Source organism: Eleutherodactylus coqui, chromosome 11, assembly GCF_035609145.1.
Source record: "Eleutherodactylus coqui strain aEleCoq1 chromosome 11, aEleCoq1.hap1, whole genome shotgun sequence".
In the NCBI taxonomy this organism is placed as follows: Eukaryota; Metazoa; Chordata; class Amphibia; order Anura; family Eleutherodactylidae; genus Eleutherodactylus; species Eleutherodactylus coqui.
The window spans coordinates 26,294,400-26,316,674 of NC_089847.1; the positions used below are offsets into that span (position 1 = coordinate 26,294,400).

The following is a 22,275-nucleotide window of genomic DNA, read 5'->3' on the forward strand; positions in this document are numbered from 1 at the left end:
CTAGAATGTTAAACCTTAAATCCACCTAGATAGAGATGAGTAATAAAATAACGAGGTAAGTCTGTAATTCGGGAGTCTGGGAAAGCCGGGTGACGACTATCGGAGGAAACTATAATGATTGCCATAGAACTTTCATAGGAAGGAAGAGATAGCAGAAAATAACCCTACATTCGCTGGAATGTCAGTCATACAGTTTATCACCCAGCTTTCCTAAAATCAGATATCACTGCTAGATACGCTTTTTAGCAAACTGACATAAGGGGGAAGGGGGGGGGGGGCACCCAATTTTATGGAAAGCGGTACGAGAACAAAGACTTCTGGGATATCTATTGCAAGTGCATAGAGCAGAATTGATTTACCTTTGTCATAAATCCCTGAAGAGTATTTACAAAAATAATGGCGGAGGCGGCCATGAAATTTTTGTTGAAAGACATTTCATTTACAATTCCCAGCGGAGGCCATTAAGCTGAATAAACCCGACTCGTTCGTAATAAACCCATCTTCATAAAACGCAAAGTATTGGCTTCTAGATTTTTCCACTCAAGGTTAATGGAAGGTTAAACATGCTCTAATATTGACCGCTTATTGCAGTCAATGGGAAAAATTGGTGGCGGCAGACAGTACAGTTTTATTAGTCGTATTACTGAGCGCCCACGGTAACCAGTCAATTAATAAATCCGCCGGCTCTGGGGTGATCCGGGATCGGCATTCATAAAACTTTAGAAAAGGAAGATTTTTTTTCTCTTTACTGACAGATTTTTTTTCTTGGTTCTCAGGATTTCTTCGATTTCCCAGGAGTGTCTTACAGGAAATAAAGATAATTTTTCTGATATTTATTCAATCTGTTAGTCATCCAAATTTTTTTCCCTCTCGGAGAATATTTCTAATAAGCGATTTCTCATTGTCGTTCTGGGATTTTATTATTTCATTCCGGAGAAATTTAGTGAGGAGGAATATTAATAAAATCCTGAAGAGGGAGAACATTCTACAGTGGCATTAAAATATGTTTTCTAGGGGGTATTTGTAACATTGAAATAATTATATGAACTGGAGGATCACTTAATCGTTTTTAGAAAGGAGTCTTTACAGTCCAGTAGTGTGGCTATTACTGGCTTTGGAAAGGAGTCTTTACAGTCCAGTAGTGTGGCTATTACTGGCATTAGAAAGAAGGCTTTACATTCCAGTAGTGTGATTATTATTGGCATTGGAAAGGAGTCTTTACAGTCCAGTAGTGTTACTATTACTGGCATTAGAAAGGAGGCTTTACATTCCAGTAGTATGATTATTCTTGGCATTGGAAAGGAGTCTTTACAGTCCAGTAATGTTATTATTACTGGCACTGGAAAGGAGTCTTTACATTCCAGGAGTGTGACTATCACTGACATTGGAAAGGAGTCTTTACAGTCCAGTAGTGTGACTATTACTGGCATTAGAAAGGAGTCTTTACATTCCAGTAGTGTGATTATTATTGGCATTGGAAAGGAGTCTTTACAGTCCAGTAGTGTTACTATTACTGGCATTAGAAAGGAGGCTTTACATTCCAGTAGTATGATTATTCTTGGCATTGGAAAGGAGTCTTTACAGTCCAGTAATGTTATTATTACTGGCACTGGAAAGGAGTCTTTACATTCCAGGAGTGTGACTATCACTGACATTGGAAAGGAGTCTTTACAGTCCAGTAGTGTGACTATTACTGGCATTAGAAAGGAGTCTTTATGGTCCGGTAGTGTTACTATTACTGGCATTAGAAAGGAGGCTTTACATTCCAGTAGTATGATTATTCTTGGCATTGGAAAGGAGTCTTTACAGTCCAGTAATGTTATTATTACTGGCACTGGAAAGGAGTCTTTACATTCCAGGAGTGTGACTATCACTGACATTGGAAAGGAGTCTTTACAGTCCAGTAGTGTGACTATTACTGGCATTAGAAAGGAGTCTTTATGGTCCAGTAGTGTGACTATTACTGGCATTAGAAATGAGTCTTTACAGTCCAGTAATGTGACTATTACTGGCTTTAGAAAATAATCTTTACAGTCTAGTAGTATGACTATTACTGCCATTAGAAAGGAGATTTTGCAGTCCAGTAGTGTGACTAATACTGGCATTGGAAAGGAGTTTTTACAGTCCAGTAGTGTGACTATTACTGGCATTATAAAGGGGTCTTTGCAGTTCAGGAATGTCATTAGAAAGATAAGGATAATTAGTGCTTATTTCAGTATTTCAGTTATGACATGTGACCCTATGTTAATTGACTGAAAGACCACTTCTAGAGACTTCTAGTAGCGCGTTGGATCTCCCTTGGCCTTTGGAACCCCAGCAATTCATCTGGCATAGTCTCCTCTAGGTGTTGAAAGTTTTCTGCAAGAACATTGGCTCATGCAGACAGGGTAACGTCTTGTAATCACTGCAAATTAGATGGAGGTGCTGACATGCTCCAAACAGTAGACCTGAAGGGGTTTTCTATTAATGCTGCTTGCATGATTTTCTGACCTCCCCATCAGCATTGTGCGACAGAGAACTGGATTCATCTGACCAAGCTATGTTTTTCCACTGCTCAGTTATACAATGTTTGCCCACTGGAGTTTCACCTTCCTGCTTCACTCAGGCAGTAATGGCAGTAGGTCTGGTTACTCAGATTGCTTGATGTGCCCATCTAATGTGAGTCACACTGAAACTGATCTACGGAAAACTTGCTGAATTGATTTTTCGCTGCACTCTATGGTCACGGGTCCAATTTGCATCCAATGGTGAATGGGCCAGTGTCTCTATTAAAACATTAAATCAATGTATATAACCACCCCCATTTCTAGCATCAGGCAGATGGTGCAGCTGCCCCCAGTGCAGCAACAGGGAGGGTGCAACTGCGAGTGGAGTGGTGTGCCCCCCCCCCCATGTGATCTACTCCATCACCTCTGACCGCTCTCCAGAAATCCACCCGTTCCCTCCCCCCCCACCTTATACCACCCCCCCTCCCCCCGGTTATATTTGTTTGTTAGTCCTGTCCTTGTCTTGGTTTAAGAGTTAATATGTTTGGGCAGCGAAGATCTGCCATAGGAGAGATGAGACAAATGAGAACATACGCAATTACTTGTTACGAAAGCACGTTTATTTACAGTATTTGACAATAATCCACATTACATTAACTGTGCTCATCTTGGTTGAATATATGTTTTCTAAATTGAAAATTCAGAATAAAATACTTTTTGAACGAAAAATGGTCACAAGGGGCATCATTATTACTAAATGGAGGCCAGGAAGGGCATTATTATTAAAAGTGGGCAAGGAGGGGACAATTATTACTAAATGGAGGCCGTGAGGGGTATTGCTGTTGCTGAAACGAGGCAATGAGGGGCACCATTATTACTAAAAGGGGGCCAGGAGGGGCATTACTATAAAACAGAGACTATGAGGGGTATCACAGTCTCTGTTGGGTACTCCAAACTGGTGACTACTGAGGTAAATGTGCATAAAGCATGTAAAATGTTATAATGTTATTGTTCATGTTCCTCCGTTCTTTTGTGGCATGGTCTTGTTCTTTCAGCCCCTAGTGAGAACTAGTCACCTAGCAACAGTTAGGGTAGTGTTTAGCCAGTCTGTCCTTGGTGGTCACCCTTGCTATAATTGTACAAAGGAGAGAGTGGGCGGAGTTAAAGGAGTCTAGTCCAGACCTGGGAGGAGTGTAGTTCGGGGAGGCCTGAGATAGAGACCGGGGAGGAACAAGGTGGAAGCTAGTGCGGTGGGAAGGAGGACTTCTAAGTGTGAGTACTCAAAGCTACGTTATTCTGGAGTGTTGGTTGAAGAGAGAAAAAGAAAGTTTAGGGAAATGAAGCAGCAGCCAGGAGTTAGTACAACAAAGGCCAGCAAGCAGCAAGTTATTCCTCTCTAGTTCAAGTCAGCTAACTAAAGCTATAGTGAATGATTCGCTTGGACAGGGACAAGGGAATTTCAGACTCAAAACACTCTCAAATTCAATGAAGAATGTAATCGTATTGTAACTGTCAGTAACTACTGCAAGGAAACGCTATTCAAGTAATGTAACTGTTAGCAACTCAAGAGCTTTCTTTCTCTGCCAATAAAAGTCCTAAATTGTTTTCACCATCAAAGTCTGCTTCCTGGAGTCCTTCCCACCACCCACACCATCTGCACTGAGGTACCACACGACACTACAAGAGAGCAAAGACTACTACCCCCATTTTTCTTTAGTTCTCCAATTTTTTAGATTTATTATTTCGCTTGGAACAGGTCCCTACCCATACACGAGCTGGTGTCACGACAACCCAGCATCTTCCCCTACGTGACTCTGCAGGTAGCACACAGTGAGTACTGCAAGATTTGCCACTGTACGCCGTGTGCCGCTCTAGATAACAATTTACCATGTCTAGGGGAGCAGTAGAGCCACCATGACTACCATCTTAAATCCCTGCTGCTTTGCCCCATTCGTAGGTCTGTGCCCGGTCCTGTGCGCTACACCACTATTGAAAAAGGGGCAATGAGGGGCATTATTAATACTATATGGAGGCCATGAGGGCATTATTGCTGAAAGGGAGCCGTGAGGGCCATTATTATTAATAGGTGTCATTAAAGGCATTATTGACTTCCGCCTAAGACACAGAGGGAGCAGGACGTGTTTTACAGAGCTCCTGCGAACACAGCCTCCCAGAGCCACCGGGACCCTCTGGTGCCCTACAAAAGCAGCTGCCGGGGACGAACATCTCCCCGGCTTGCGAGGCAGAAGCCCCCCACACCCCAAAGACACCCGGGAAGTCCCCGGGAGACCCCGCAACGCGACACGCGGAACCCCCAAATCGGGACACGGGCGGGAGGAGAGAGAGGACACGGGGCCCGGGGCACACCGAAACGTAACCAACCAGCGGAGGGACTCACCGGATCGCTGACCGCGACAGGAGACGCGCCGAGGATCCCCCGAGGTGCCGCGGCCTGGGAGACATCTGAGACCGGGGCCCGGACTTCCGGTCGCGAAGGCCGCGAAATCCCCTGATCGGAGAGGACCCCCGTGAGGCCCCGGGGGGAGCCCGGAGGACCCGCTGAGAGCCATCGGCATACGGGGAGAAGGCGGAGAGGCGGAGGCAGAGCGGCGGCGAGAGCCGCGATCCAGCCACCCGGCCGCGATAGCCGGCACACGGAGCGGCGCGAGAGAGGTAACCTCCCCAGGGTATCCGGACGACCCGGAGATCCCCTCCGGGGCACAACCGCCACCCGCGGAGCGACCGGAGCGCCGCGGCCTAGCAGTACTATAAGCCGCGGCCTAAATTTCTGGCGGTGACGTCAGCGACAAACCCCGCCCACTACGGTGGCCGCGGGAGCGGCGATTGTGAGACCGGCCTTCCTGACTGAGGCGCGCCGCGGCCCGGCGGCGCTCGAATCACCGGCCCCGACCGAGGGGGGGCTGCCGGCAGGCCGTGACCCGACGAGACACAGGGGCTGCGGCACGGGGCCTCGGGGGTGACACCAGTGGCCCAGTAAGTAAGGGGAAGGACACAGAGCCCCCCCACAGAAGACTGGATAACCCCCACCCACACATCACCCTAGAAACCGGCCACAGGGAAAACAACAAGGGGAAAACAAAAGTCATACCACACATAAGCCCCCATACGAACAGTAGACAAACCCCACCAGACCGTGGCCCTGGGCAGTGCTCCAACAACACAGCAAGGGCATAAACAAGGCCTGAGAGGAGGGGGAGAAAAAGAAAGGAGAAACACAGAAGGGTAACGCGCCTAAAGAAAAAGGGGAACACCCCAAGAGGGGGGGGAGGTAGAAAAGGGGAAGAAAACGAACAGGAGGAGAAAGACATCAGCAAAACAGAGACCCCCCAACCCTGCAGAATAGAGTGGAGGCGAGAAAGGAGACAGAAGTAAACATAACAAGAACAAAACCCACCAGAAAAACCCAATAGAACCACTCAAACAAAAATGCAAGAATAATAACTAAACGAGAAGCCGCATCCGCACCGAAAAAAACAGCAACAAAACAATAACGAACTTGGATACAGGGAAAAAGCAGCTCTCTGTACACTAAGTCTGCACACCCACCAGAACCGAAAACTGAAATATGGACAAATATCTAAACGAACGTAGTTCAAATACTTCAACGCGAGCAACACGCCAGATAGATATAGACAAAACAAACTCAGGGGGAAAGCAGAAAAACAGACCGACCAAAAGTACAAAAGAAAAAGAGAGCAAGAATACTCAACAACCCATACCCTCCCCAAGAAACGCCTCACCCCGAGCCACAACAACATCGGACCAAAACCCTGAAACTCCGCCTCCACAAACCGCCGCATCACCGATGGATAACAGTGCAGAAATGACACAGGCCACAATGGTGGCGCAAGATGTCTCAAAAATATTACTACCATTATTTGACAACAGATTAGAGACATTGCACAAATCTATAAACTCAGCTCTATCGCAAATTACAGACAACACCCAAAGACTGACAGAGCTAGAAGCAAAGTCCCAAAACACAGACCAATCCATAGCCACCTTAGAAGCCTCATTACAAAGAAGCCGATTAGAAACCGAAGCACTCCGGGAAAAAATAGACGACCTAGAGAACAGACATCGACGTAATAATCTACGCTTTGTGGGAATCCCGGAATCGGTAACCAACGCCCAACTCTCAACATATCTTACCACTGACCTACCACAAGCCCTTCAACTCAACATGCCAAATGACCCCTTAATAATTGAAAGGGCCCACAGAATTGGCCCACCAGGAGACGGACGCAACAACCGAACCCGACCACGACCAGTAATAGCCAAATACATGCACTGGGCAACGAAAGAGGAGGTTATACAGGCCTACAGACGACGAAAAGAACTGATAATTCAAGGAATGAAAATCCTCATATTTCAGGACTTCTCAGCTGCAGTCTCTCAAAAACGCAAATTATTCACTCCAATTTGTCAAGCCCTACACGAACAAAACACACGTTTCCAACTGCTGTATCCCGCAAAACTTCGGGTTCAAGAAGGCAATAGAACTTTGATATTTAACAATCCGGAAGACGCAAGGAGACACCTACAACTGGAAGAAGAAGACGGAAGAGGATGAGACAGAAAGAAAAAGGGAACTGGGTCCCTGATCCCCCAACACGACCCTGATCCAAATAATGTGGATGTGGCAGCACTAATGCAAAAGAAAAGACTGCATACATGTTTTATGTTTATATAAGTTTTTCTATGTTTTTCACTATGACCCATTTGAATTCTAGGAGGGAACCCAACAGGGAGATCGAAAGGCCCCGCCGACGCGGCACGACCACTATTCAGTTGCACCCACGGCTCGCTGGGACCGGGGGATGCGACGACAGAAAGGCACACACAACGGTAAATATGACCAAAACACATACATTAACATGCCTATAGACGCAGAGACTACAGATTACCACACACCCAAAACACTACAAATTCTATCTTGGAATGTAGACGGTCTTAACACACCTATTAAGCGAAAAAAAGTACTAACACACTTGAAGAGACACAAACCAGACATTGTATTCCTGCAGGAAACACATTGGAAAAAAGAGGGAAAGGGCGAGCTGAGAGCACCGTGGATAGAAACATGCTACACAGCCTCACATACATCAGCATCACGAGGAGTAGCCATCCTGATAAGGAAAAACATGCCACACACGATGAGACAAACCATAGCAGATCCACAAGGGAGATTCCTGGTGCTGAGGGTTAGCATAGACTCACAAACATACTGCCTGGTGAACATATACTCCCCCAACACAGACCAACCAAAATTCTATGCAACATTAACTGAACAGCTACAACCTTACCTAAACGACCACATAATCCTGGGGGGAGACTTTAATGGCATACAAGATGACTCACTAGACAGAACAGGACCTTCCACCCAACCAACCCCAACCACACAAGCGCTAATCACACTAATAGACCAACTTCACGTGTGCGACCCGTGGCGACTTTCAAACCCAACCAGCAGAGAATATACATGTTGCTCCAACGCCCATCACTCGTTTTCTCGGATAGACTTTTTCCTAATATCGAACAAAATATTTGATTGCCATCGGCAATCTATAATTCATCCGATATCTCTAAGCGATCACGCACCGATCGCAACAACATTACAACTGGTCCCCTCTCGGAGGCTGTCACGGCTGTGGCGCTTCCCCTCCTACCTACGGGAATCGGAAGAGTTTAGAGAATACATAAAATTACACTGGAATAACTACGCAGACGACAACAGCGAACACATAGACAACATAGCACTCTTCTGGCAGGCCTCGAAGGCAGTGATGAGAGGCCACATCATAAGCTACGTGTCCCACAAAAGGAAAAAATTCCAAACAGAATTCGAGGCCTTACACAGCTCTCTCTTGACAACACAAAAAGAACACATAGACGCTCAAGATGATAACTCATATCAAATATTCCTCACAGCAAAACACCTGCTAAATGAATTCGTACACACACATGCACATTGGCAAACACAACTAACAAAAAATAAATTTTATAGGTGGGGCAACAAGACGGGGCGACTGTTAGCAAACCTAACCAAACAAAGACAGCCACATAAACCAATATTAACCCTAAGGGGCACCAACGGTAATACCCTGACGACAAAACAGGAAGAGATAACCCAAACACTATACGAATATTTTGAAAACCTATACCGGGCAGAACCGGCAAACATACAGGACATCCACAACTTTTTAGAAACTATGAGCTTGCCGAGACTCACAGAGGAACAAAAAACAGTACTGAATGCAGACATACGAGAGGAGGAGGTTCGGGACGTAATCGCAGCGGCAGCAGGGGGAAAGACGCCGGGACCGGATGGTCTCACAACAGAATATTATAAAATACTAACAACAGACATAGTACCAGTGCTGACCCAATTATACAATGCAATATACATGGAAGATACCCAAATAGAGGACTTCGGCACTTCCAGAACAATTCTACTCCCCAAACAAAATAAAGACCCGACTGACCCGCGATCATACAGACCGATCGCACTACTAAACTGCGACTATAAATTCTTATCCAAAATACTAGCAGACAGACTTCAAACCATCCTACCGTCCATATTAGACACATCGCAAAAAGGCTTCACGCAAGGACGTAGTGCCCTAAAAAACATCAGGGCCGCCATAGCGGCAACTGTGGCAGCACAAAACCCTGAAAACCCCATAACAATGCTCCTCAGCCTAGACGCTGAGAAAGCTTTTGACAAAATGGCCTGGCCATTCCTAAACGTACTGCTGAAAAAAAGAGGGTTTGGACAGACCTTTGCAAACTATATTAACACAACACAAACAAACGCCACCACAATCCTCACAGTCAATGGCCACAATACCCCCCACATCGACCTTTTTAGAGGAGCTCGACAGGGCTGCCCCCTTTCACCATTACTGTTTAACATATCAATTGACCCGCTACTCAGATTCCTAACACACACCACGCTTTATACAGGGGCGTGCTACGGAGAAACGAGGATAAAGGTAGAAGCATTTGCTGACGACCTCTTACTCATAGTCAACAACCCTAGGGAAACACTATCACCCCTATTACGGGAAATAGAAAGAATAGGCAAACTCTCAGGCTACACCCTGAACCTGGACAAAACAGAAGCACTGCTACTTAGAGGACCAGCGAAACCCACATGGGCAAACCAACACCCATTCAAATGGGAAAAACATTCCATACAATATTTGGGGATTCAACTCACAAAAAACCCTTCTGCACTCTACAACACAAATATTGAACCATATGTCAAAAAACTAGAAACGACCCTAAATGTATGGAAGAACTTTACGGTCTCCTTTCTGGGGAGAATCAACCTCTTAAAAATGGTAGAATTCCCACGATTACTATATATCCTGCATTCACTCCCCATATTTCTAAAATTGAAAGACATAAAGAAGATCAACTACCTATATAGAAAATTTATCTGGGGAGGGGGAAGACCACGCATTGCCCTTAAAACCCTACATAAACATAAGGACAACGGCGGCACCAACCTACCAAATATAAGGGACTATAACCTAGCAGCACAAGCGAGATTTATCCATGACTGGATTTATTCCAAGTCGCACTTTACAAACACGCCACTAGAACAAATAATGGCCAAGCCAATACAATTACAAAATATACTCCACCAACCATACTCAGAACTGCCAAAGCAAATCAAACATAACCCCCTGATATTAGCAGCGTGGAAAGCATGGAACAAACTACGTAGAGACAGTCAAACGTCACCACACATATCCCCACACTTGACATTCATAAACAACCCCAATTTTCAGGACGGAAAACCCCACAACATCTTTTTTGAATGGAAGGCGCATGGGTTGGACTCAATAGATAAACTACTGCACAAAAAGGAAAGAAGAATCCTAACTCATGCAGAAACAAAACAAAAATACCCCGAAATCCCTATTCCACTGTTCTCATACCTACAGGTCAGACACTATATCACAGGCCTTACACCGCAGTTCCAGGAACATGACTGGACACAGGCAGGAAACACTTGGATCTCCAAGAAAACGGGAGCACGGGGAATGATATCAAAAATATATAGAGCAATAAGGAACATGAGGGAAGAAGAGGACATTGATCCAGGGGTTGGGAAATGGTCTCTGGACAACCCAGACCTCACACCTACATTAATTAAGGAATCCTTAGTATCAGCCCACAAATGCCTGCCATCAGCTAGGTTTCTGGAGATGAGACTACAGATAGTCCATAGATCATACCTCACCCCAATTAAGGGATTTTACATGGGAATTTACGACACCCCAAACTGTTTCAAATGCCAGGAACCAAACACTAATCTATACCACAGCCTGTGGACATGCCCACTGATAAAAAACTTCTGGTCCCGAATACGCGAATACACTACAACACACCTGACAAACTTCTGCCCACAAGAACCAGCGTGGGCAATATTTGGATATCTAGACCCCAAGACATATCATTGTGCAAGGGGAGTAAGAAAGTTACTACATTTTATAGCAGCAGCAGGCCTAAAAGCCATCCTGCAGACCTGGGTGCAACCAACAGGCCCCCCATTCAGACTGTTCCTGGAAAAACTCGCATTTTTATTTCAAATGGACTGGGCGGAAACTTCATTATTTAAGGAGAAAATGGTACAAACTTTCTTCGAAACATGGGGAAGTTTCATCCAATTAATGCCACAGAGAGTAAAAGAAAAACTAAAAAATTGCTTTCACCACACCTACTGGTTCCAGGAGCAGGCGGCAGTGGGGGACACACCAATATAGGGTGAATCACTGGTCGTGCCGTGGCCGCGCGGGGTCTCCATACCTTTCGAAGATCTCCAGCACGAAGTTCAAAAGACTAAGTGTATAAATACCAATTGGGTCAAAAGTTTGGTTTAATGCAAATGTTCTCTCCCCTCCCCCCCCCCCCCTCGTCCCCTCTTGCCAGACCGACCCCCCCCTCCCCTCCCACCCCCCCACTTTTTTTTCTTTGTTTTTTGTTTTGTTTTTGTGAGTGTCTTTCCTCCCCTTCCTTTCGTTTCGACTCCCTGACCCCTCATACCCCTCCCCAACTTTCCCAGTTATATAAAAATGTTATGTAAAAGTGAATTAGGACGACATTCTTATTTGTGAACTCAAAACAGCAAATGCATCTGAAATGTCAAAGTTTGTCTTGATTCAATAAAAACAAGTTTAAAAAAAAAAAAAAAAAAAGGCATTATTACTAATGGGGGCTTTAATGGGAATTATTACTGAAGGGGAGCTATAGGGTGCTTTATTACTGTTTTGCATCAGTTTCTGTGTAGGGCCGTTAGGGAGCAGAAAAAGGGGATACTATTATTACATGCGGCACATGGCATTATTACTGTCTGGGGCACCATGGATGGGGAGATTATGTAGAGGTTTGAAAAATAAAGGCAGGTGGCTGCAAAATTAAAAAGTCAAAAATGTATGTCTTTTAGATTTTGCAGAGACAAATTGTGACCGGGAGAAGTTATCGTGGCAGTCTGGGCTGGATGGAGGAGAAAAGGGAAAGCAAATGACCCCAGTCAGAGTGGATATCACTAGTGATCACTGGAGGTGACTGTACTGTAGTCACTTATACAGTTCGCAGAGCACTTGTGTAGAACTAGTATGTACCACTATATGGTCTTTATGTTGGAGTAATATGGATCTTTCAGTCACAATGTGGTGGTAATATATGATTATGGTGTGGCGGTGCAATTTGGCTATTATATAGTGTTGTTATTGGCGATGTTGTTCTAAGTAGACAGTATGGAGGTAATCATACAGGTCATGATGATTGCAGTGATACTGTATGTGCTTTAATTTCACTTTTCCTAAATGCAGAAAAAATGTATTTATTTTTTTGAACCTGATTGCTTTTTCAATGCTTTGGTAAACTCCGGAGGGGGCACTATTGTGATGTTCCCCATATTGGCCAAATTCCTTATAAACTGCCCTGTATATAACTATTCAAATATAGCAGTACACCGGGCTGGTGTCAGCACCATGCAAAAGATGACAGGACCTACCGGGGTGGGCTGGGAGGAGGGGGGGGGGGGGGGGTTCATAAACCTTGAGTTGGCCCTATTCATAACGTGACTTGTGCTACGTACATTAACTTCTTAAATTTTCCGTCTGCAGACCCAAATCTGATTTTGTGTCTTAAAAACAAATGGTTTGTCAAACGTTGGCGACTTCCATTAATTGTGTGATTCATGAGTCAGCAGCCTGGTGACATTTACAGATTGAAAGCTCCAAATTGTTTTGATCGGGGAGCGATGATATTACTGCTGCTTTAATGTGAGCTTTTAATCTACCAAAAACAATGTTTTAAGTTCAGCCGGTAGACATTAGGAATAATGTGACTCAGCGTTCAAGTAATCAGAGATAATACCTGAGCTAAGACTCTGCACACTCAGCAGTAGGTGGCCGCTGCTGATTCAAGGGTCTTGCAGAAGGTCCAAGTACATTACTTAAGAAAAACTGTTTTATCTGGAGTGGTTCATACGAAGAATTGTGTAAGGAAGACGAGGAGGCTGATGGTAATTATTGACTATATTTAATTATTATTTAATTCCTAAAACCGTTTCTATGGACCCATAATTTGGGGTCTGGCTAAGGCTTCACTTGGCCTCCAGTCTTGGAGTAGTGATGTCATCGGAACTATAGTGTAATGATGTCACCTAATTTGATGTAGTCAGACAATATGTATTGATGCACCGCCATTTCTCACCATGCTCACCTACTTCCACCTCCGCTTAGGCTTGCACATGCTCCCACCCCTGTTCTTAGTGGTCCAGAGCACTCCCTAATCCAGTCCCCACCTATAATGTTCCAGCTCTGGCTACTGTATAAAAAGCATTCTCCCCCACATTGGAAGATATCTAAGCAATTGGTCTTATCAACCATTGTGACAAAGCCCCCGTTTGTGTTTGTTCTGGTTCTGACTTCTTCTTGACTCTAACCATTCTGACTTCTGTGCTTTCTGATCTTGGCCCTGTTTATTGGACTTCTTTATTCCTTGTTGCCCGCCCTGACCATCTCCCTGGACCTCTTTACTGTTAATGTTCCTGCAGCCCTAATGTGTTAGTAGACCAGTTCACACCATCAGGTACTGCACCTCGGCTCTGTGCAGAGTCATCAGCTGTCACATAACCAGGACTATCGGTACAAGTAATAGCTTGGAGAACCCACTGCAAAGACCACATATTGCTTGGATGGGTCAAGGATGAAAACCATGGTACCCTAGGTGCTGCCTCCTCAGATAGCCCAGAGTCAAACCGGTGTGTGGCAAGTTGGATCTACATTAGTTTGCCTGATGCAATCAACTGCTAAGCATCAAAAGCAACTTGAGATTAAATATCACAAGGCTCCATTGCTTGTGCAGGGAAGAAGGTAGCCCGTGGGTACTCTTAGCAGACCCTTGGCATTACTTAATTGCCCAACTGCTACCCTTATATAATTTTCCTATGATAATCAATCATGTCTGATATAATGCATATTAGACATTACATAGCAGTGCAGAAAATAGTTTTCAGCTTGTTCTTTGCTCTTGCACTGAAGGAACTGGAACAGCTCTGGTTAAACTGCTGCCCGTTGACTGCAGTGGGCACAGCATTGTAATATTGGAGCCTCTACTGATTTCAACATGTATCTGCAGTCAACCAGCTCTGATATTGACACAATATCTTTTCGAGCCCCCAGAATACGCTTACAATAAAAAGGGGGCATTTATAGAGTTGTCCTAGTTTAGGAAAAAAAAAACATTTTCAAATATTCTGCAATATTTGAGTCAATAGTCCTTTTTTTAAGACGTCCATCGATCAGCCAGAATAGATAGTGGTCTGTCTCTCTTTGGAGGACTCTACCTGTTCATGTATTACACGGACCACCTATTGATTCCCATGGGCACTATATAACGCTTCAGTTCCCCTGCTCCCATGAGCAGCATTTGCAAAAACACTCCTTGAGATCAGTTGCCCTCGAATGAATAAGCAAGAGATATTGCCATGCAAATGGTTCACCCGGATAGACAAACTTACCGACTCCTCTGTTCCCATCTTTGCCAAACACCAGGTACAGCCGGGCAAAGCAAGTTCGAGCTTACTGTGTTAAGAACTGTTCTGGTTATCTTGAAATTAAATGGTCATTTGCTCACCAGCATGACTTTTGGCCTATCTATGACTCCTTCCCTGTTGCAAAGCCCTTTTCCTCACTCGCCCGTTGGCTGTCCCACTATGACCGGGATTCTACTCAGCGACGGGGCAGAAAGTTGTAAAAGACTCTATTCTATTTGCAGAAGTAAAATTGAGCTAGCGTAAGTTGGACCGACCTTGTCCAGCGAGACTGAAACTTCAGGGCCACCTGCCATGGAACCCTATAAAGCAGTATCAATTGAACACTTGCTGATTGCCAGTAGTGTGACCCTCAGTCATTTTCAGGGGATCCTCCTTATTAAAGTGGACAACTCCATTGAACCACACCATCCCTTTAAAAGACTTTAGCACCCCCAGAGCATTCATTTTTCTAAAATCGATCAGTTTCCTAACATCCTTTCTACGTCTCTGCTTTGACATGATACAAGTGGCTAGACCTTTGTAGGTAAAGGTTGGTTTAATTATACGATGCGAAAAAAACACAACGTTCGGTTCTTCAATAAAAATGCGCTAAAAGGTCAACAAAGCATATTAAAAGCATTGCGATTTTATGAGTTCTTCCTCCAGTAATGGGCTGTTTTATATAGAACGGTAAAAGGGAAATGTGCCTGAAATACAAAGAGAGTGCGCGCCGCTTCTTCCCGATGAGCGCCGGTGCCGCTCCCACCGTTGGGAGTAAAGGGTGAGGTGAACCCACATCTTTCGGGTTGCTGTTTCCTGCTGTTGTTCTGTTAGATATGAAGGGAGTGGGAGGAGAGCTGGCAAGACTTCAGCTCTCTATAATTACGCTAAGTGAAATTTTCCTATGAGCATTAGGTAATCCAGGACGTTTCCTTCAGTGCGACTGCTAATTTCAACGCCGAAGATAATTCTCTGAAGAAATTATTCTCTCTCAGCTATTATGCAGTCTGTGCTTAATAGGATTCACCTTTTAATTACTGTTCTGAACCTGAAATGTTAAATATGATGTGGAGTTATCAATCAATTCAGCAAACTGCCAAGTGGCTATGGCTTCCTCGTAGACAGGCAGCTTTTAATAGTCTGACAGCAGAAGCATACTTAATACGGTCGCACTCGCATAGTAATAAGTCTCAGTTCCTGCAAAAAGGGAAGCCAAATAAATTCCTATTTCGAGTCAGCTCGCAGACCCTCCCTCCTCCGGCTATGACCTATCTTAGCCCATAAAGGCATCGCTCATTCAAAAGACAGGATTTTTTTCTGTAGTGCACATGAAAATGAGGATTTGCGCCCAAAAGGGATACCCCTGTTTGCCCTGTGTTCAAAAACATACATACCCATTGTGGCCCTAATATTATGTCTAGGTACAAGGGGCCCAAACCGAAAGGAGCAGCCGGTGGCTTCCAGAACAGACATTTTGATTGAAGATGTTTTAGGCTCCATTGCCTACTTGTGGAGCCCTCGAACGGCCAAAACGATGGAGAACTCCACAAATGACTGCATTTTGAAAACAAGACCCCTTAACAAATTCATCTAGGGGTGTACTGTGTATTTTTACCCCACAGTTTTTAATGAATCTGAGCAAAGTAAAAGGGAAAAAATATGATTTTCATTTTTTGGGCAATTGTGTCATTTTAAAAACAGGTTTTTTATACAGCATACATAGGAATGAAGACTTTCACCCCAAAATGGATCCCCCTGTTTGTCCTGTGTTCAGAAACATACCCACTGCAGCCCTAATCTTATGTCCGTATGCACAACGGGCCCAAACCGAAAGGAGCATTAAACATCAACTGTGTTTTAACTTTTATGTAATCGCCATTATTCATTGGGTAACGGCGATCATGTGACTGGGGACCGCTCACTGCTGCCCTCCGTCACTGCTCCAGGCTCTCGGCTTTCTTTAGTAGCCAGGAGCAAGGAGACATTAAATTTCCCGGGCCCTCCCCAGCTTCTGTGCTTGCGTCCGCCATTTTCCAGATGGGCGCATGAAACTTTAATAACTTTTTTTTACTTTTATGTGAGTAGCATTTTCTATTTGACTTATCAGGGCAGCTGAGTCTTTAACTTTTATTGCCTTTTCATTTGACCTGGGGAAAGTGTCCCGCGGACCAGGATGACAGCTCCAGTTGTCGACTACCTCTGGGAACTGGCAGCATGGAGCTGTCACGTCCACAGCTTGCAGGGTTTTAATTCCCATAGGGAGCATGTTTTTATGTCCCTGGGGATTAAGGCCCAGCAAGCCAGGATGTAAAAACACTATGGGGTGGTCACTAAGAGGTTAAGCAATAGACAGTGCTCATTCATATCAAGAGGTTGTCTTTGCCATGCATGACTGTACAGAACGAGAGAGGGGCGGCTCTTGATCTTGGCCAAAAAATAAAGGTTCTGAACATGGAACACATCTGTTTAAGCTATGAATACTCCATGGGAACGGGCCACTGATTACCAGTAAAGGACCATCAGGCAACCAGTAAGAATTCGGGCTGCAAACCACTGGGCATCATAAACTGGAAATCCAGACCACTTGAGACCAGCAAAGGTTCCACCAGGCAAATGGACAAACTTTTTTTATAGGTCTATAGATCTATAGAATCAGTAAACACATAAAAACCTTGTGGCTTTAGCCCATGCTTGAGACTGTGACTATAACTACAATGTATTGCCTGAGATGGCTCATTCTAGAGTATAGGTGCAGCACGAGAGAAGTCTTGGAAATGGATTTTAAGGGCTGTGATAAGGAAAGACTATGGCTGTATGTCTTTAGCAGATTGAAAAGAAGTGAAACAAGATGAGAGAAGTGAAATCAGTTTAATATTGCTTTGTGACTAAGAGGAAAGAGACAACCAGTATATTGCCGGAAAGGAGTTGCAACAGTCAAGCAGGGAATGGTTAGGACTTAAATGAAGGATGTCAACAAATCAGCTTTTTGCATTGCTGGTAATGAAGTGATACATGCCTGACCATCGCTTAGTGAATCCTTAGTGTATAAATATCCTAAAATATCTAATCTTCTAATTACATTCTCCTAATTGCTTGCTATAACTTTTCATTTCCCATTTTACATCCTGTTATATGTGCAATCTAACAATGCTTTGCCTGCTTCTTAATGAGATGCAAATAAAAGGTGTGCAATATGTAGATTAATTAAAATAAAGCCCTGCTAATTAAAATGGCAATCTGAGGGGTTCTGGTGCTTTGATTAAGATGCATGTAGTTTAGATATTGGACTGGGAGTGCATGCTTTAAAATTCACATTATCATTTCCTATTTTCTTTCATTTGCATCTTATTAAAGTGGTTTAAGTGCCGCATTAGAATCACTAATGATATGTTTGAAATAGCGAGAAATGTGTTAATTTCCATACAAGAAAAGTGAAACCATAATGCACCTGTAATTGGTTAATGCAAGACTCTTTTTCATATCAAAGAGTTTTAAATATCATTTACTTTGCCTCGATCTGTGAAGTGGCGGAGTTACTTGTTGCTCCTTCACTAAACAAATGTACCGAGTCGGCTCACTCGGCTCACGGCCGAAGCGGCTAGACCTTAGGTGCTAGACCTGTTCTCATACTAAAGGGGTTGTCTGTGAGTAAACTTTTTCTTTGAAGGGTTACTCCTATCCTAAACTTTTATGGCATATCAAAGAGTATCCCATAGATGTCTGATAGATATGGGTCCTTGATAGGTACAGCAGGACTCTACCTCCATAAAAGTCAATGGGGCAGGTTTATCAAAGCTTTACGCCAAAAGCTGATGTAAAAATGTTTCAAATTCTGGCACACGCCATCGTTTACGCTAAAGTTTGCAACTTTTACCTTTTCCTGACACTTTTCAGAACTAGTGATAAAAGGGGGCAGAGCTTAGCAGCAAGGGGTGGGCCTCCCCTGGGCATCAGATTAACTTTTGCCAGAAACTGTTGGGACTTATAGTAAATAACTACACCAGGTGATGGCTACTCTAGATTACCATAAAGGCACCAGGGGACCCAGATAGGCGCCTAATTTGTTAAGAGGTGTGCAACGTTATTCCCACTCTCTGTTTATTAAGATTGGTGTATGAAACATATGTGGCAAGGTAGTATAGGCAGTCTGAAAGAAGGTGCCGGCTGCGCCGTGACTTTCTGATTCTTTTTGGGTCTGGGGGGATACCAGAGCATCACTCCAGACCATGTGATGTAGCAGGAGGCACATGTGCTGGGTTATTTAGTTCTGGACACTGAGACAGTAATATCTCCCTCTGATGCCAGCGCTGGGGTTGTCATTTCACCTAGTCAGCCTGACATTTATAGTTCTGAGATATATAAACCAGTCCCTTAGTCCTAAGGGCACTAGTTATAACTAGCTTGTTAACTGGCCACACTGTGCCAGAGGTTGTTTCCCAGTTTCTCATCAGTGGAAGTTAGACAGTTAGTTCTGTACATTTGTATATTTAGTGTCAAGGTTCTAGGGTTTAGTGTAGTTGTCACCAAATTTGTCTCACCAGTTTCTGGTCTCTCTTCCACAATGGGGGTCGCCCTTTTCGGAGCAGGTGCTCTTCTTGAGGAACTGGTCTTTTTTGGGCGACTCTAATTAGTTTTTCAGTGATATCATTCTTATCTTCTTACGCTAGGTTCTTCTTTTTATTAGACACTCAGTAAAAGATCCATACAACCTGCTATCAGTTTAATTCCGCTTTAGGGTCCTGAATTTGTCACATCTGGTTGTGCAAACCATTCGTACCAGATGTGACAGCAGGTATATGTGAGTTCTTGGGCATCAGGAGGATCCTAATGGGTTCCTCTCCACTCTACCATTGCTTTCACAAGTGTAGAACACGTTTATTCACATCCGCATAGGCTCCCTAAACTCAGTGTGACTTGGCATCTGCCCAGGTTGCCTGGCACTGACGCTGCCCTGACTACAGTCATTAGCATAGTTGACTTATATAGTACTTAGACCTTGTATTCAAATCTGAGTGGGGCCAACGCCCCACGTAGAGCTTGTGTGGCCCTAGTATGTATTACTGAGCCATTCAGTTCCCTGTTGGCCTTATGAAGAGGTGGTCAAAAAGAGCGCCGTATTGCAATACTGGTGTCCTATATTGAATATCCATAGTGTACATGAATAGGAAGGCATGGATGCGCTACACGATGGTATGGCGCACAAGTCCCTATGGGCTCCATAACATTTCAATTTCGTGTTGTGCCCCCTGTAAGAAATAGAGAGGAAAACCCAATTACAAAGTTGAAGAGTAACATGTGAGAAGCAGAAATCCACTTTCCGCATCTCCCTAAGGCCTCCCTCACACAGGGCGTTTTATACAGCGTTTAGCGTTGCCTTTTCAGCCCAGCGCTAAACGCTGTACAACACTCCCATTCATTTCAATGGGGCTGCTCACACAGGGCTGAAAACGCAGCGCCTTCCAACGCTGCGCTTTGACAGCGATGCATGTTCTATTTTTGGGCGTTTTCAGCCCTGCGTCGCTCATTGAAATGAATGGGCAGCGGTTTTGGCACTGCTAAAAACGCGGCAACACTTGGTGCCGCGTTTTTAGCAGTGTTAACCGCTCGCCGATTTTTGGGGTGAGGGCTTGCAATAGAAGCCCTACCCCGAAAATCAGTCCCAGTTAGATAGAGCAAAAAAAGAAAGTAATACTCACCTAGCCGATGCAGTCCGGGTCGCGGCCGCTGGTCTCTGCCGCTGATCCGGGCTTCCCCTGCATTCACAAGTCTATTGCCGTAGGCCAGGTTTGAGAACCCCGCCTCCGGCAATAGAGTGCTGTGATTGGTTGTCGGCACGCTCGATGCCCAATCACAGCCCTTCATTGACTGTCTCAGCCAATCAGCGCCGGCAAGCTCTGATTGGCTGAGACAGTCAATGAAGGGCTGTGATTGGGCATCGAACAAGCACCGACAACCAATCACAGCACTCTATTGCCGGAGGTGGGGTTCTCAAACCTGGCCTCCGGCAATAGACTTGGGAGTGCCGAGGAAGCCCGGATCAGCGGCAGAGACCAGCGGCCGCGATCCGGACTGCAGCGGCTAGGTGAGTATTACTTTTTTTTTCTTCTTTTCAGCATTCTTGGCTGTGTTTTCAGCCGAGCTGAAAACGCAGCCAAAACGCTGGCATAATCTGCAGTAACGCAGCGTTGAAAAACGCTGCGTTTCTGCAAACGCCCTGTGTGAGGGAGGCCTAAGTCCCGTAGGACCGCTGCTATGACTGAAGTAAGGAACGCATACTCAGAGTGGCCTCCTTCTGCTGCGATTGGGGCAGATCATCCAGGAAGTCATCCGCCATCGTCTGCAGGAGATTCAGCACCAATCCTCGTTGCACTAAATGCCAACCACACATTCACGCTAAGATTTGCCTTGCCTTCTGATTGGCTCGTGCTCTTACTAGTAATTTGCGTTGCATCTGCACTGAATCGATGCTTTGCTGATCACTAAGCTGCTCCCACAATGATAGCATCAACCCTGGACGGCACTGTTGAATGGCTCCATGCATGTATCGCAGCAGAAGGAGGACACTCCGAGTACGCTTTCCTTACTTCAGGCATAGCAGCGGTCCTACGGGACTTAGAGAGACGTGGAAAGCGAATTTCTGCTTCTCACATGCTACTCTTTCACTTTGCACTTGGGTTTTATTCTCTCTCTTACAGGAGCCACAAGTCCATGTTCCATGGCCCCTCGGGGCCCGTCTGCCATGCTGTTGGGTAGCGCATTTATACCTTCCTTTTCCAGTACACTTGTGATTTCAATACAGGACGCCAGCATTGAGATACAGCGCTGGATCCGTCTTTTCGACTACCCCCTTGTATAAATAATAGAGTCTTGATGAATCCGAGAAAGCGAAGAAGAATAAAGCCTGGAAGCAGCATGGATAAATTCACGCCTTATAGTCTTCTTCGTGGCAGTTTAATGCATTTTATGCCACATGATAGCCTAAAATCAGCATACATCGCTAAGCCTGGGCTAACGCCTGTAGATATGGGCAAATTCTGACCCTTCTGCCTTCCATCCCGAGGAGCAATAAAAGTTGTCTTCACTAGAAGGGGTTGCTAGGCAACAGCACAGAAAAGCGGGATAAATGGTTATTTGTACATAGGAGGAAAACTAAAAGCAGGTCTAATTTTATCAGTTGGAAAACAAATGCTTAATATAACCGCAAAGCTATTTTCTAAAGGGACATCTGCTTTAAGTGATTGCAGGGCTGCGTTATTGTATGAATATTATTATTTGCACAAGTGCAATGGGAAATAAACTAGACAGCCGTTCTAAATCACTTGAATAAGCACAACAAGACTAATCTCCGCCAACCCATGAATCAATTAGCGGACGCAATTTCGGATAAAAGCACGCACCTATCTGAATATTATACGAGGCAACCAGTATGGCTTGTAAGCCATACAACTAATTTTATAGGATCTCACAATGCCATCTGTCTCAGGAGACAGATGCTCACACATACTATTACGGGGCTGCTGCATAATGAGGTCAGTCCAAATGATATCCTCTGTTCTTCTGTATGCGCGGCGTGTACCGCAGCAGGTGCTCATCTCTTTACACGGTTTTCAGCATTTCGGGATTCGACATAAAAAATGTATGTTTGCTAAAAAAGAAATTGCTTACACCTGAGATGTATAATATAATATAAGACCCCCATCGCATTCTATG

At 44.7% G+C, this 22,275-nt stretch overlaps 1 protein-coding gene across 1 annotated transcript in view; it reads right to left on the bottom strand.

Moving 5' to 3' along the window:
* The window catches only part of CDH5 (cadherin 5), a 68,455-nt gene that overhangs the window by 31,333 nt on the left and 14,847 nt on the right, over positions 1-22,275 (bottom strand). The window lies entirely within an intron of this gene.